Genomic DNA, 12,418 nt, shown 5'->3' on the forward strand with positions numbered 1-12,418 from the left:
ATTCCTTGTTTTATAGCTGGGGTAAAGAGGCCCAGGCTGGGCATGGAAATTACCTAGAGTTCACACAGATACAGCTAGCAGTTACAGGACTAGAATTAGGATTTCTGGTCTCCTCTTCCCCCTCCCCCACCACACATGGGACTGGTTCCTGATCACAGCTTCAAGCGGTTCCCTTCACTACCAGATTAATCCCCTGCGGTCTACACAGCCAGTCTCTGGTCAGTCTCCCGCCCTCTAGCGGGCAGTTTGCCCTGAGTAGCATAGGATTTTTTTTTTTTTAGAGCTAGAAGGAACCTTACAGAGATTATCTATTCCAGCACTTCTCAGAGTGATCTGGGGGTCCCCAAGGTCAAAACTATTTTTGATGATATTAAGATGTTTTAATTTCTAAAACAGTGAATGTAAAAAAGCCACATAAAAGCCTTTAGAGAGGGGAGGGGAGGTCCTTAATGCTTTGTAAAAGTCTGAGAACCACTGGTGTCTTCCAAACCTCATTTTCTATCACTTCCCCCTGTGTTGCAGGGGAAAAGCACCCTCAAAGAGGGTAAGGGACTTGCTAACTGTCACAGAAGCAATGAAAGATAGGCAGAATTTGAATCCAGGCCCTGCGTCACCTTCTGCTGGTCCAGAGTGACAAGCCTTGGTTGGCTTCCTGATCCTGCTCAAGTCAGCAGTCAGCTAACTGGCCACAGCCCTGATCTCCCTCTCCTGGGAGCCTCTATCCCTGCCTCCCCAGGGACCTGGCAGCTGTTCAGCAACGAACTTGCTCCTGGGGGTGGGAAGGGTTATGGGGTTCAAAAAAGCTCTTCCGGGGGGCACAGGGAATACTAGGAGAAGGGAGGATGTCCCATCATGCCAACTGCCTGACCATGTGAGCTGTGCCTTCCCCTCCTAGATGTCTCTCCCCTGCCCCTGGGATTCCAAGTTGGAAACACTCTCAGGCAGTGGCTATTTCCACCCACTTCATTTTACCAATAAAGAAACCAGGGAGGGGAGGGGAGGGGACTTAACCCCAGGCTGCAGAGGTAGTAAGTGAGAGAGCTGTAATCTGACCGCATCCAAAATCCAGCACCATTCCTAGTATGCCAGCTGCACAGAGTTCCTGAGATCAGACAGAGATGCCCTCGCCTCAGGCCAATCAAAGTGGCCCCAGGCTGAGTGTAGATGAGCCTGGACCCCAGCTGTCCTCCCTGCTGGGCACACAACATGGGCACTCCTAGTCTTCCTCCTTACCCATCTCCCCAATGAGATAGCCATTGCAGGTACATAAAGGCATTGTGTGCGGGTGAAATGTTCTCATTTCTCCTCAGGTTTGGTTCCAGGGGGGAGTCAGGAGCCCCAGCTTCTAGTCCTCACCACAACATAAGCACTGTGACCCTGAGCAAATCAATGGAGCTGGCTTTGAGTCCTATCTCTAACGCTGTGTGACCCTGAACAAATGCCTTGGCCTCTCTGAACCTCTTCATCTGAGGAAAGTGCTTTCTAAGGCTTTCTAAGAATTGTATCAAACCATTATCTCCCTCTCAGGGCTTCAGTTTTCTCATCTGTAGTGGGGGAGGGGAACCAGAAGATCTCTAAGCGAGCTGTCAGCTCTGACATTTCCCGTTTCATATCCTGAGGATCTCCGGATATTAAGAGTGTCAGGTAGGAAAACCCCCCTACTTTGACCTTCCTTCTAGGAATAATAGGCCATGCAGCAGGATGGCCAGGTGCCAACCAAGAGGCCTGGGTAACACAGGCAGCATCATCTGAGTCCTGGGCCAGCAAAGCTGCCAAATGGGGTAGGGGCCCAGGAAACATTTTTATGCCAAGGACAGGAGTGTCTGTGCCTACCAGAGGAAGGATGGTAGGGCCAGCAAAGCCAAGTGTTGTCTCAGGGCACTGGGGGAAAAGTTGCCCTGTTGTTGACCCAGACTTGGCAGTGAAAATGGCATTAGCCACCACAACCCCCTCACCCACCAGCCTGCCTTGGCTTTAGTTCTCCTTCAGGCCAGAATTCTCATCACAACCTGGCATGTCCTCTGAAGCCTCACACACACTCAGAGGAGAGGGACCAGAAAGGACTTGAAACTCCTGGATACTGCCCCAGAACAGGACAAATCCTTGCTCTATTTAAATATCAAATATTAAGTTCCTACTACTCAAAGCCCTCTGCAGGGCTCGAGGTATAGAGACAGATTGGGACATGGCAGTGCCCGCATGGTGCTTACTGTCCAGTGGGGAAGTAACTAATGCAAAGGCAAAGATGAGATCCTGGGAAAATCAAGATGCAACAGGCCAATTTCAGGGTGTCCCAGACAATGTGCTTCCTCCCTCACAGACCTAGAGGGGGACCACATGCATGGTGAAGTAGACATCCCTTCAAGTTCCTGAGCTTGTTTCCTCAGGTAGGAAGGAGGTCAGGGCTGGCAGCTGAGACCCAGGGCCCTTTCCCTGAGGTCATTCGTATTCTCATCAGTCTGAACCTGAGTCACTGGTAGGGAAGGGAAGGAAATAAGCATTTATAGAATAGCTACTACATGCCAGGCACTGTGCTAAGCCTTTTACAAATACCTCATTGGATCCTCAACAACAACCCTGTGAGACAGGTGCTATTATGATCCCCATTCTATAACATAAGGAAAGGAAGACCCTGTTTTAACTGCCACCAATCCTTACTTGACCTTCCCCATCTCGGAGTTAAGTGACTAGTTCAGGGTCACACTAGTAAGTATCTGAGGCTGAATTTGAACTCTGATCCTTCTAACTCCAGGGCTGGTGCTCTATCCACTGTACCACCTCACTGTGCCTATTACCCATCTCTTCTACCAATTCTCCAAGCCTCCTGGAGGGCAAAACTCTTAAGAGAATGGTGAACCTTGAATCAGGAGACTAGGGTTCCAGGCCCAGATCTGTAACAACCTTAGTAACCTTGGGCAAATCCTCTAACCCAAAGGTGGCAAACCCATGGCCTCAAGGCCACATGTGGCCCTCTAGGTCCTCAAGTGTGGCCCTTTGACTGAATCCAAACTTCACAGAACAAATCCCCTTGATAAAAGGATTTGTTCTGTAAAACTCAGACTCAGTCAAAAGGCTGCACCTGAGGACCTAGAAGGCCAAAGGTGGCCTCCAGGCTGCAAGTTCCCTACTCCTGCTCTAACCTCTCTGCCGTAGTCCAAACCTCTTCTCTTCTCAGATTCCCTACAGTACCCCACCCCCTCACACCAAGAGTGCCTTTGGTTAATGTTTAACAATCTAATCTCCAAAAATGCCCTGCCCCCTCACACCAGGCTGTGCTGGTAAATGTTTAACAACTGGCTCTCTGAAAATGCCTTTAATAGCCTGCCCCCTCATACCAAGGGTATACTAGTAAATGTTTAACAACCAGCTCTCTGAACATGCCTGCTACATTTTTCAATTCAATCTATATGCGAACATTTTCTCCATCACTTTTAAGTTCTGACAATCAACAAAACAATAAGTCAAGCCCCTATTTGTAGCATTTGCCATTTACAAGGTGTACAATGCTCACAGTAAAGATTCAACAATCAGGCTCTCTAGCACCTATCTCCTCCTCCCTCTCAGCAGAGGACTTGGTGTCCCACATTTTTCGGAAAACAGCGGCCATCCACCAGGAGCTTCCTCTTTTCTCCACCTCCACAAAGACCATTCTCTCTTCCTTTAACCCAATACTTGAGAAAAAGCTGCTCTTCTTGCTAAGACCATTCACCATACTTATGTCTTCCAGCCTCCTTCAGGAGCTTAGCCTCTCAGTCACAAATCAGTGCAAAAGCATTTAGTAAATGCTCACAATGTGCCCAGCATTGTGCTAAGTGCTGAGGTTACAAATATCTAAAAAAATAGCGTCTCTACCCACAAGGAGTTTGCATCCTAGTAAAGTAAGACAATATTTGTAGTAGGGATTGGGAACGTGAAAGGGAGTTTTGTTCTGAGGAAGTGAGAACACCATAGGGGAGGGAGGTCAGTGGGCAGATGTTGGGAAAACCTGGGTGGATGGCTGCATAGGATGTGAAGCTGAAACATGGTCTGATGGGCTAGTTTCTAGGACCAATCAGAAGATGTACAGAAAACCAGTTTGCACATCCTCAGTCACCAATACACTGGGTTGATGCCTAGGAGTGGAACCTCCAAAAATGAGAGTACTAACATCCCAGAGACTAGGGGTATGAGGAAATCTAGGCAGAAGGATCCAGGTCTCAGGCCCTATTGTGGAGGGGGCCAGTCTGGGTAGGAGGAACAGCTCAGCATCAGCATTAGCAGGCAGATGTCAAGATGGTGGTTTGGCTGGATGAGATGTTAAGCTGGAACATCACCGGATCACTTCCCCTTTGGTCACTCCTTTACTGGTGCCTACAAAGATAGCCCAGTTCCCCTCAAAATGGTCCCCTGAAAGCTACATTCATATCTAACATTCCTTTGGGGCAGCATCTATCAAGAATCTCTGGCTTGGGCCTCTATCAGGTTTGTTCTCTCTCAACCCAAACTAATGACTGGTAAAAGTCATTTGATAACTCACAGTTCTAAGATAAAAAAAAAACTAGGAAAAATCTGTTCCCTTCCTGAATATTCTCACTGATCTCTCTTGATTCTTCTCCATGGCTGACTATTTCTTTACAATTCATTTTGTTGGGTCAGCCTCCATCTCCCACCCACTGATCAGGGATGTTTCCCAAGGCTCTATCCTGAGTCTTTTTCTCCTCTGTCTTGACATTTCTCTTTTGGTGATTTCATCTATTCCCATGGACTCAGTTAGCACTGTTATACAGATGACCCTGAAATCTACGTGTAGGAAGGGCAGTAGGCTTAGTGTTGTCAGAAAGGGTGGACAAAAATATTGCTTGCTCTACCTTGCTCCCAAGTGTGATAAGTGAAGCTGCCAGGAATAATTTTTATGAAATATTATCAAGGAGCCCAATGAGAGGTAAAAAGAATTTTTGTTTTTGTTTTTGTTTTAGGCAATTGGGGTTAAGTGACTTGCCCAAGGTCACACAGCTAGTAAGTGTCAAGTGTTTGGTCCAAGGTCCTCCTGACTTCAGGGCCGGTGCTGTATCCATTGCACCACCTAGCTGCCCCCTAAAAAGAATTTTCTTACCTGAATGTAAAGAACAGAACAAATTCAAAAAAATGACAGCTGAGGCAGAAGATAGTTAAAATGACCATCTTGAAGCCTCTTGCTAAAGCTACAGGCTTGACTCATGAAAGCATTGACATGACTCCTGAGGCTATGAGCTAAAAGAACTAATAGACACCACTACCACCACCCCCCCAATTGAGGGGGAAAAAAAACATATAAAATTCAGCAGAGAGCAGATCATCTCAGACACCAGCAGATGACAGTGAAGTAGAGATTGTAGACTAGCAAGAACTGCATCGAAGTGCTGAAATGGAGAAAGCAGCATGGAGCCCAGTAACACAACCAGCCAAGAAGACAACATCAGCAGCACCTCATACAAGTGATTAGGAGCATCTGAGGCAGAGCAATATCAGCAAGAAATACTAGGAGGGAAGTGTTTCAGGAGAAACACTGCCTTAGGAACATGCGTTAGCTTGGTTTCCTGTGTTCCCTGGTCACTGGTCACATGTATTCCCTGAGTTTCCCCTCTCCCACTATTGGTATATAACCTGTGAGGGAGTGTAGCCCTGGATGTTTGGGGCAAATTTTCCTTGCATCTTGCTATGCTTTTAATTAAATGTCTTTTGCTTTGAATTAATGGGTCTTCTGCCTGGTGCAGTAAAAGGGATATTGATGGGAGTTTGTGGTTTAGAATGGATTCTGACCCACAATCTTGCATTGAACCTCAGGGTAGCTTTCAAGGGAAACCTATAATTAAGAAGGCCCCAGGCTCCATATATTTCTGGCCCTAATCTCTCACCCAAACTCCTGGACTTCAAGATCAATTGCCTATGGTATATCTGGAAGTGCTATCTCAACCTCAAGATGTCCAAAATAGAGCTCATTATATCCTCCACCTAAAGCCGCCCTCCCTACATGGTTCCCCATTTCTGTTGAGGGCACAACTCTCCTACCAATGACCTATACAGCACAGCTGCCACCCTCACTCAGTCCCTCAACACCTCTTTCCTGGACTGCTCTTCCACTAGCCTCCTCACTGGTCTTCCCCACTTTCTTTCCTCTCTAATCTATCCTCCACACAGTTACTACACTCATATTCTTTTTAAATTTTGTTTCATTTTAAGTTTTTATATTTTTTTCAATTACATGTAAAAACATTTAAGATTTTTTAAGATTTTGAGCTCCAAATTCTCTTCCTCCCTCTCTCCTCTCCCCCTCCTTGAAAATGCAAGCAATAGATTATACATATGCAATCATGTAAAACATATTTCTATATTAGACATGTTGTGGGAAAAGGCAGACCCACCCCCCCAAAAAAAAATCAAGAAAAATAAAGTCAAAAAAAGTATGCTTCGGTCTGCATTCAGATTGCATCAGTTTTTCTCTGAAGGTGGGCAGCATTTTTCATCATAAGTCCTTTGGAACTGTATTATATCACTGTCTTGCTGAGAATAGCTGTTATTCACAGTTATCATCATATAACACTGCTGCTACTGTGTACAGTGTTCTCCTGGTTCCACTCACTTTACTTTGTATGAGTTCACATAAGTCTCCCTGGGTTTTTCTGAATCCATCCTGCTCGTCATTTCTTATAGCACAGTAATATTCCATTACAATCATATGCTACAACTTTTTCAACCATTCCCCAGTTGATGGGCATCATATCAATTCCCAATTCTTTGACAACACAAAAAGAGTGCTATAAATATTTTTACACATATAGGCCCTTTTCCCTTTTTTATTTCTTTGGAATATAGACCTAGTAGTGCTATTGCTGGGTCAAAGAGTATGCACAGATTTATAACCCTTTGGGCATAGTTCCAAATTGCACTCCAAAATGGTTGGATCAGTTCACAACTCCACCAACAGCCCCTCCAACTTTTGTCATTTTCCATTTCTGTCATATTAGCCAATCTGAGAGATGTGAGTTGGTACCTCACAGTTGCTTTAATTTGCATTTCTCTAATCAATAGCCACACTTATATTCCTAAAAACTCAGGTCTGACCATGTCATTCTCCTGCTCAAGAATCTTCAATGGTTCTCTATTACCTCTAGAATAAAATGAAAACTTCACAGCCTATCACTTACCACCTACCATAATCCAGCTCCAACCTAGATTTTCAAATTTACTTTACATAATTTGCCTTCATGAACTCTATTTTTTTAACCAAACTGACCAACTTCTATTCTATGAATTGACATTCCATCTCCTATCTCCTCTTTCCTTATCTATGTAACGGCTGTTCCACATTCCTGGACTCCCTTTCTTACCTTTTTTTTGCTTCTTAGAATTCCTGAATTCCTTCTAGGCTCAGCTCACTTTAACTCCTCCCCCTTGATGGAAACAGAGAGATGGCACTCAGATGAGTTTGAGCAGTTAAGGGAGCTGAGGTGGGGGTGGAGGGAGGAGGTTTGCTCTGGGAATAGAGATGGAAGAAAGGAAGTGTCTAGCATATATTTTTGGACATGGCTAAGGAGCACATTTGTTTTGCTTGACTAGCATATTTGTTACAAGTCTTGTTTTTCTTTTTAAGAAGGGTTAGGAAGTAGAGAGAGAAAATAGATGCTTGCTAGCTAATTGAAAAAAATTGTAACAGAAAAAGAAAAGGAAGGGAAGAGGAAGGAAGGAAGAAAAAGAGGGAGGAAGAAAGAGGAGAAAGGGAAGGAGGAAGGAAGCAAGTTTCAAAAGAAGGAAGGAAGGAAGGGAAGAAGAAAGTAAGGGAGGGAGGGAGGGAGAGAGGGAGAAAGGAAGGAGTTGGTGAATTTGGGAGACAGCATCTGCTTCAATCTCTTGTCTCCATAGCAGCCCTCAGAGCCAATGAGTTAAAATTGTATCAAAACAAAGTCTGTCTCTCTGTAACTTCTATCCATTATTCTCAATTCTACTTTCTGGGGCCAAGCCAGAACAAGGCAGGTAACAAGAACTTATTAAGGTCTTGCTATGCGTCAGACACTGTGCTAAGTGCTGGGGTTGCAAATGCAAGCAAAAAGAAAGACAGTTGCTGCCCTGGAAGAGCTTCCATTCTAAAAAGGGAAGGCAACACATGAAAGGTGGAGATAAATAGCACAGCTGGGAGGGGAAGGAAGCATGGCCAGCTTGGGTCTATTCCAAAAATGGAGGCCCTGGAAGGTTTTCACCACTAGGAGAAGGTGGCCAGCATGATGGAGGGATTTTCCAGGGAGATAAAGGTCCTGGACACTGAGGGATATTCCAGGGTTGGAAGGCAGCTGAATCATGCTGCCAAAGTCCCAAGAGTCAGAAGCACAGCTGGGAGGGGGACAAGGAGCCCCAACACTAGAGGTCTGCGTGTAGAGATTGGATAACTACTTGTCAGAGATGGTGGAGAAGAAGGTTCTTTCAGGTAGGGCTGGGCAAGATGTCCTTTGAGGTGCCTTCCAACTCTGAGATGTTGGGATCCTACAATTCTGTCAACTTAACCCTTTTGTCTGTCTTAGATTTGCTTGACTCCTTTTGAGTCATCTGACCTCTGTCTCCTGGTGACCAATTAAGGGGGATGGAAGCATCCAGGGCCAGCTGGGCTGGGCCTGAGCTGGGGCAGCATTAGAGAAGGATAGAAGGGGTCTGGTCAGGAAAGACTTGGAGAGGCACAGAGGCCAAGAAAGGAAGACAGTTCTCTAGCTGCAGAAGACTGGAGCCCTAGGGATCTGTCTTCTCATAGGGTCCAGATGACAGAGGCTTCAAATGCTAGGCAAAGGAGCTTAGAGTACAAAATGCAGGAGGCTTTAGGGTGTCCAGGAAGGTTTTTGAACAGTAAATTAAGGTTAGGGTCTGACAGGGAGAAAGTGACAGGAAGGAATTCTGGTTTCCTGGTTCTATCTGTTAGTCACTCAGTCCTGATCCTGGCCCTCTGTTTTCCCAGAATGACTAGACAATAATGCCCTTTGCTGGTTCCTTCCCTTCCTGGTAGACGTGGATGCTTGTGTCCCTGTTACAAGGACATCACGTAGATCCGGAGTCAGCCTCATCACCTGCCACCCAGTCCCAGACCTCCCCCGAGACTGGCCTTGGCTGGGCCATCTCTGTAGTCCCCTCATGGTATCCCTTGGAAGAAGCAAGTGCCTTGTCAGCCCCCACACATATCCCCCATCTCATATTCCAAACTACCCATACCTTTTGCTTGGCTAACTCCTGTTGGGAATCTGCCCCCAGAATACTGAGTCTTTTGTCCACCGTCAGCTGCCCTTTGCTGTAGTAACTCTTCACTGGTACCCACTGAGCCCCAAACCTTTATCTCCCTATCTTTCAAGACCTGGGCTCAATCCCACCTTTTCCAGGAAGTCCTTCCTGACCATTTCAGCTTGGAGGAATGAGTACTGTATTTGAAGCCATGGGACCCGGGTTCAAATCCTGTGATTTTGGACCATCTCTGTGATTCTATGATCCTGTGATCTGATGAGCTATTAAGAAGAATGGAAGAATCCAGGGCCAGGTAGGCTGGGCATGAGTTGGGGCAGCAGTAAGGAAAGAGAGAAGGGTTTTGGTCAGTAAAGACTCTGAAAGTTACAGAGACCAATAGGGAAGAAAATTCCCAGATTGGATTGAATAAGATCCACTTAATTTCTCTGGGTCTCAGTTTCCCAATCTTCATTTATTTATTTATTTATTTATTAAAAAAAAATTTTTTTTTAGGCAGTTGGGGTTAAGTGACTTGCCCAGGGTCACACAGCTAGTAAGTGTCAAGTGTTTGGTCTGAGACTGAATTTGAACTCAGGTCCTCCTGACTTCAGGGCTAGTGCTCTATCCATTACACCACCTAGCTGCACCCCCTTCCCCCAATCTCTAAAATAAGGTGATTAATCTAGATGGGCTTTGGGGTCCCATCCATCTTTGCATCCATGATCCTGTGGTCTTTTCTTTAAGCTTCCACAGTAAAACTTCTTGTCACTTGTTTGGTCTGAGATTGTTCTGTTTTGTTTTTTGGTTTTTTTTTTCTCCTTCCCTCTCCTCCCCTTTCCCTGAGAAGGCAAGAAGTTTGATATAGATTATATACGTGCAGTCATGCAGAATGTTTTCATATTAGCCATGTTGTGAAAGAAAACACAAACCAAACCAAAAAAACAACAACCCCACAAAAAACCAAGAAAAATAAAGAAAGTTTAAAAAAAGTATGCCTTGATCAGCATTCAGATTTCATCAGTTCTTTCTCTAGAGATGGTTAGCATTTTTCGACATAAGTCTTTCGGAATTGTCTTGAATTGTAGTGCTGGGGATAGTTAAGTCATTCATGGTTGTTCACGGCTACATTGTTGCTATTACATATACAGTGTTCTCCTGGTTCTGCTCACTTTACTTTGTATCACTTCATATAAATCTTCCCAGGTTTTTCTGAAAACATCCACAGCAGAAATTCAATGAGAGGCACGGTTGGTGGGATGGAAAAAAAACAAACCCTTGATTTATAAGTTGTGGGGGAGAGGGGAGACAATGGGAAGAATATGCCTTGGGCTAGCCATCTGGTTTGGGTGTCATGATTCCCAAAGCACCTTGTAAACCTCAGAAAGTACCAAAGATACACAACAAAACTTACTCTTATTAGTTATCCTTCCCCCAGTCTCTGCCACTAACTTACCATGTGACCCTGGGCACACCATAGAATCACCCAGCTAGACTCATCCAACTCCTTCATTTAATATATGGGGAAACTGAGGCCCAGAGAAGGTCTCACAGGATCTGCCCAAGGTCTCACACAAAGTAAGTTAGCAGGAGAACTGGAATTTGGCTACAGATTTTTCTGTCTCTCCCCCTGTCAGTCAAATGGAGGGATGAACCAGCTGACCTGGGAAAGTCCCCCCTAGTTTTGCCAGACTAATTTTTCTCTCCTGTCTTCTAGACAATACAACTGGGGGAGGGAGGAAGAGAAGGGGGGGGGCTCCACCAGGGTAGGGGATGTAGATTCCCAAAAGTCAGTCTTCCACTGAGGAAGAGCTCCTTCCCCATGCCCCCTCACCCCACTCACAATACCCATGACTTCATCACTTTGGAAGCAAGAGAAGGGATGAAATAAATAGAGCTGTGGGCTTATATCAGAGAGACCAGAATTCAAATCTGAGACTAGACACTTGCTAGTTGTGTGACCTGAGCAGGTAACTTAACCTGTTTCTTCATCTATAAAATGAGGATAATAATAGTGCCTACTTCCCAGGGTTGTTGAGAGCATCAAATGAAATATCTGTAAAGTACCTGGCACACAGGTCTTTATTATGATAAGGATAAGAAACGTAGGTGCTTTCAAATGGGAAAAAAGTTATTATTCTGTCCTCTGTATTTTAGGCATAAGCCTGCCAGAAACAATTTTGTTAATTTAACATTCTCCTAAATCCAAACATCTCTAGCTTAGAGAAATGTCTAAACTGACATTGTTCCCTGCCCCACCCCCATGCCCTTAGACATCTTTCTACCGAAAGACAATTTGAAATAACATTTATAGCAGAGTTTCTTAACGTGGGGTCCGTGATTTGGGTGGTTGTTTTTTTAAAAAATATTTTGACAACTATATTTCAACATAATTGGTTTCCTTTGGAGTTCAATGTCTTTTATTTTATGCCTATAAAAACATTCCTTCTGAGAAGGGGTTAATATACTTCAACAGATACTGCCCAAGGGGCTCCTCTCTATGATCAATGTCTTAATCCCTCATTTTGGAGGGGCCTGGATCTTAACTGGTCTAACCCTAGTCCCCAAACCCATTGGTTTGGAACTCTCATTCTCAACAACTGCTATGGACTTTGGGCCTTTCTGGCTTCTAGCTTCAAAAGGAAAGACAGATGAAGCCAACCAGATTTCCATTTGCTGAAGGAAAAAGTTGGGAAGAAGCCGATATGAAAGTTGTCAGTCTCTGTCATGCCCCTATCTTCAACCTGGTACTCTGAGAAGTTTCCCCTTGGGTGAGATCCAGGACTCTCTCTCTTGGTTGTACTGAGTTATCTCATTTCCAATGGAAAAGCTCCTTCACTCTGTATTGTCTGATATATATTCTCCTATGTACACATTCTCTGATTTCTGTTTTGCTGCCAATTTTGATAAATGGGTTTCTTTGCTATCTGCTATATGTGTTCATTGTTGAATTGCTACCTGGTGGGAAAGGGTTTAAGCCTTGGATATAATGCTTGAGGTCCTCCTTCCTCCCTCCCCATAATGAAACAGCAGTCAGAAATGAATCTGATCATATTCCCTAGCCTAGATTAACAATATTGAGGGGAGCTGATGGAATTCTAGCCCAGTACCTGTTCTCTCTGAGGGGGGCAGAGTAGCCTTTGGCATCAATCTCTTATTTCCTCTCTTGCAGGAATTAAAATCTCCCTAGAAGAAGGGTGGAGGAAGA

This window comes from Phascolarctos cinereus, unplaced genomic scaffold, assembly GCF_003287225.1.
Source record: "Phascolarctos cinereus isolate Bilbo 61053 unplaced genomic scaffold, phaCin_HiC Scaffold_4;HRSCAF=312, whole genome shotgun sequence".
NCBI lineage: Eukaryota > Metazoa > Chordata > Mammalia > Diprotodontia > Phascolarctidae > Phascolarctos > Phascolarctos cinereus.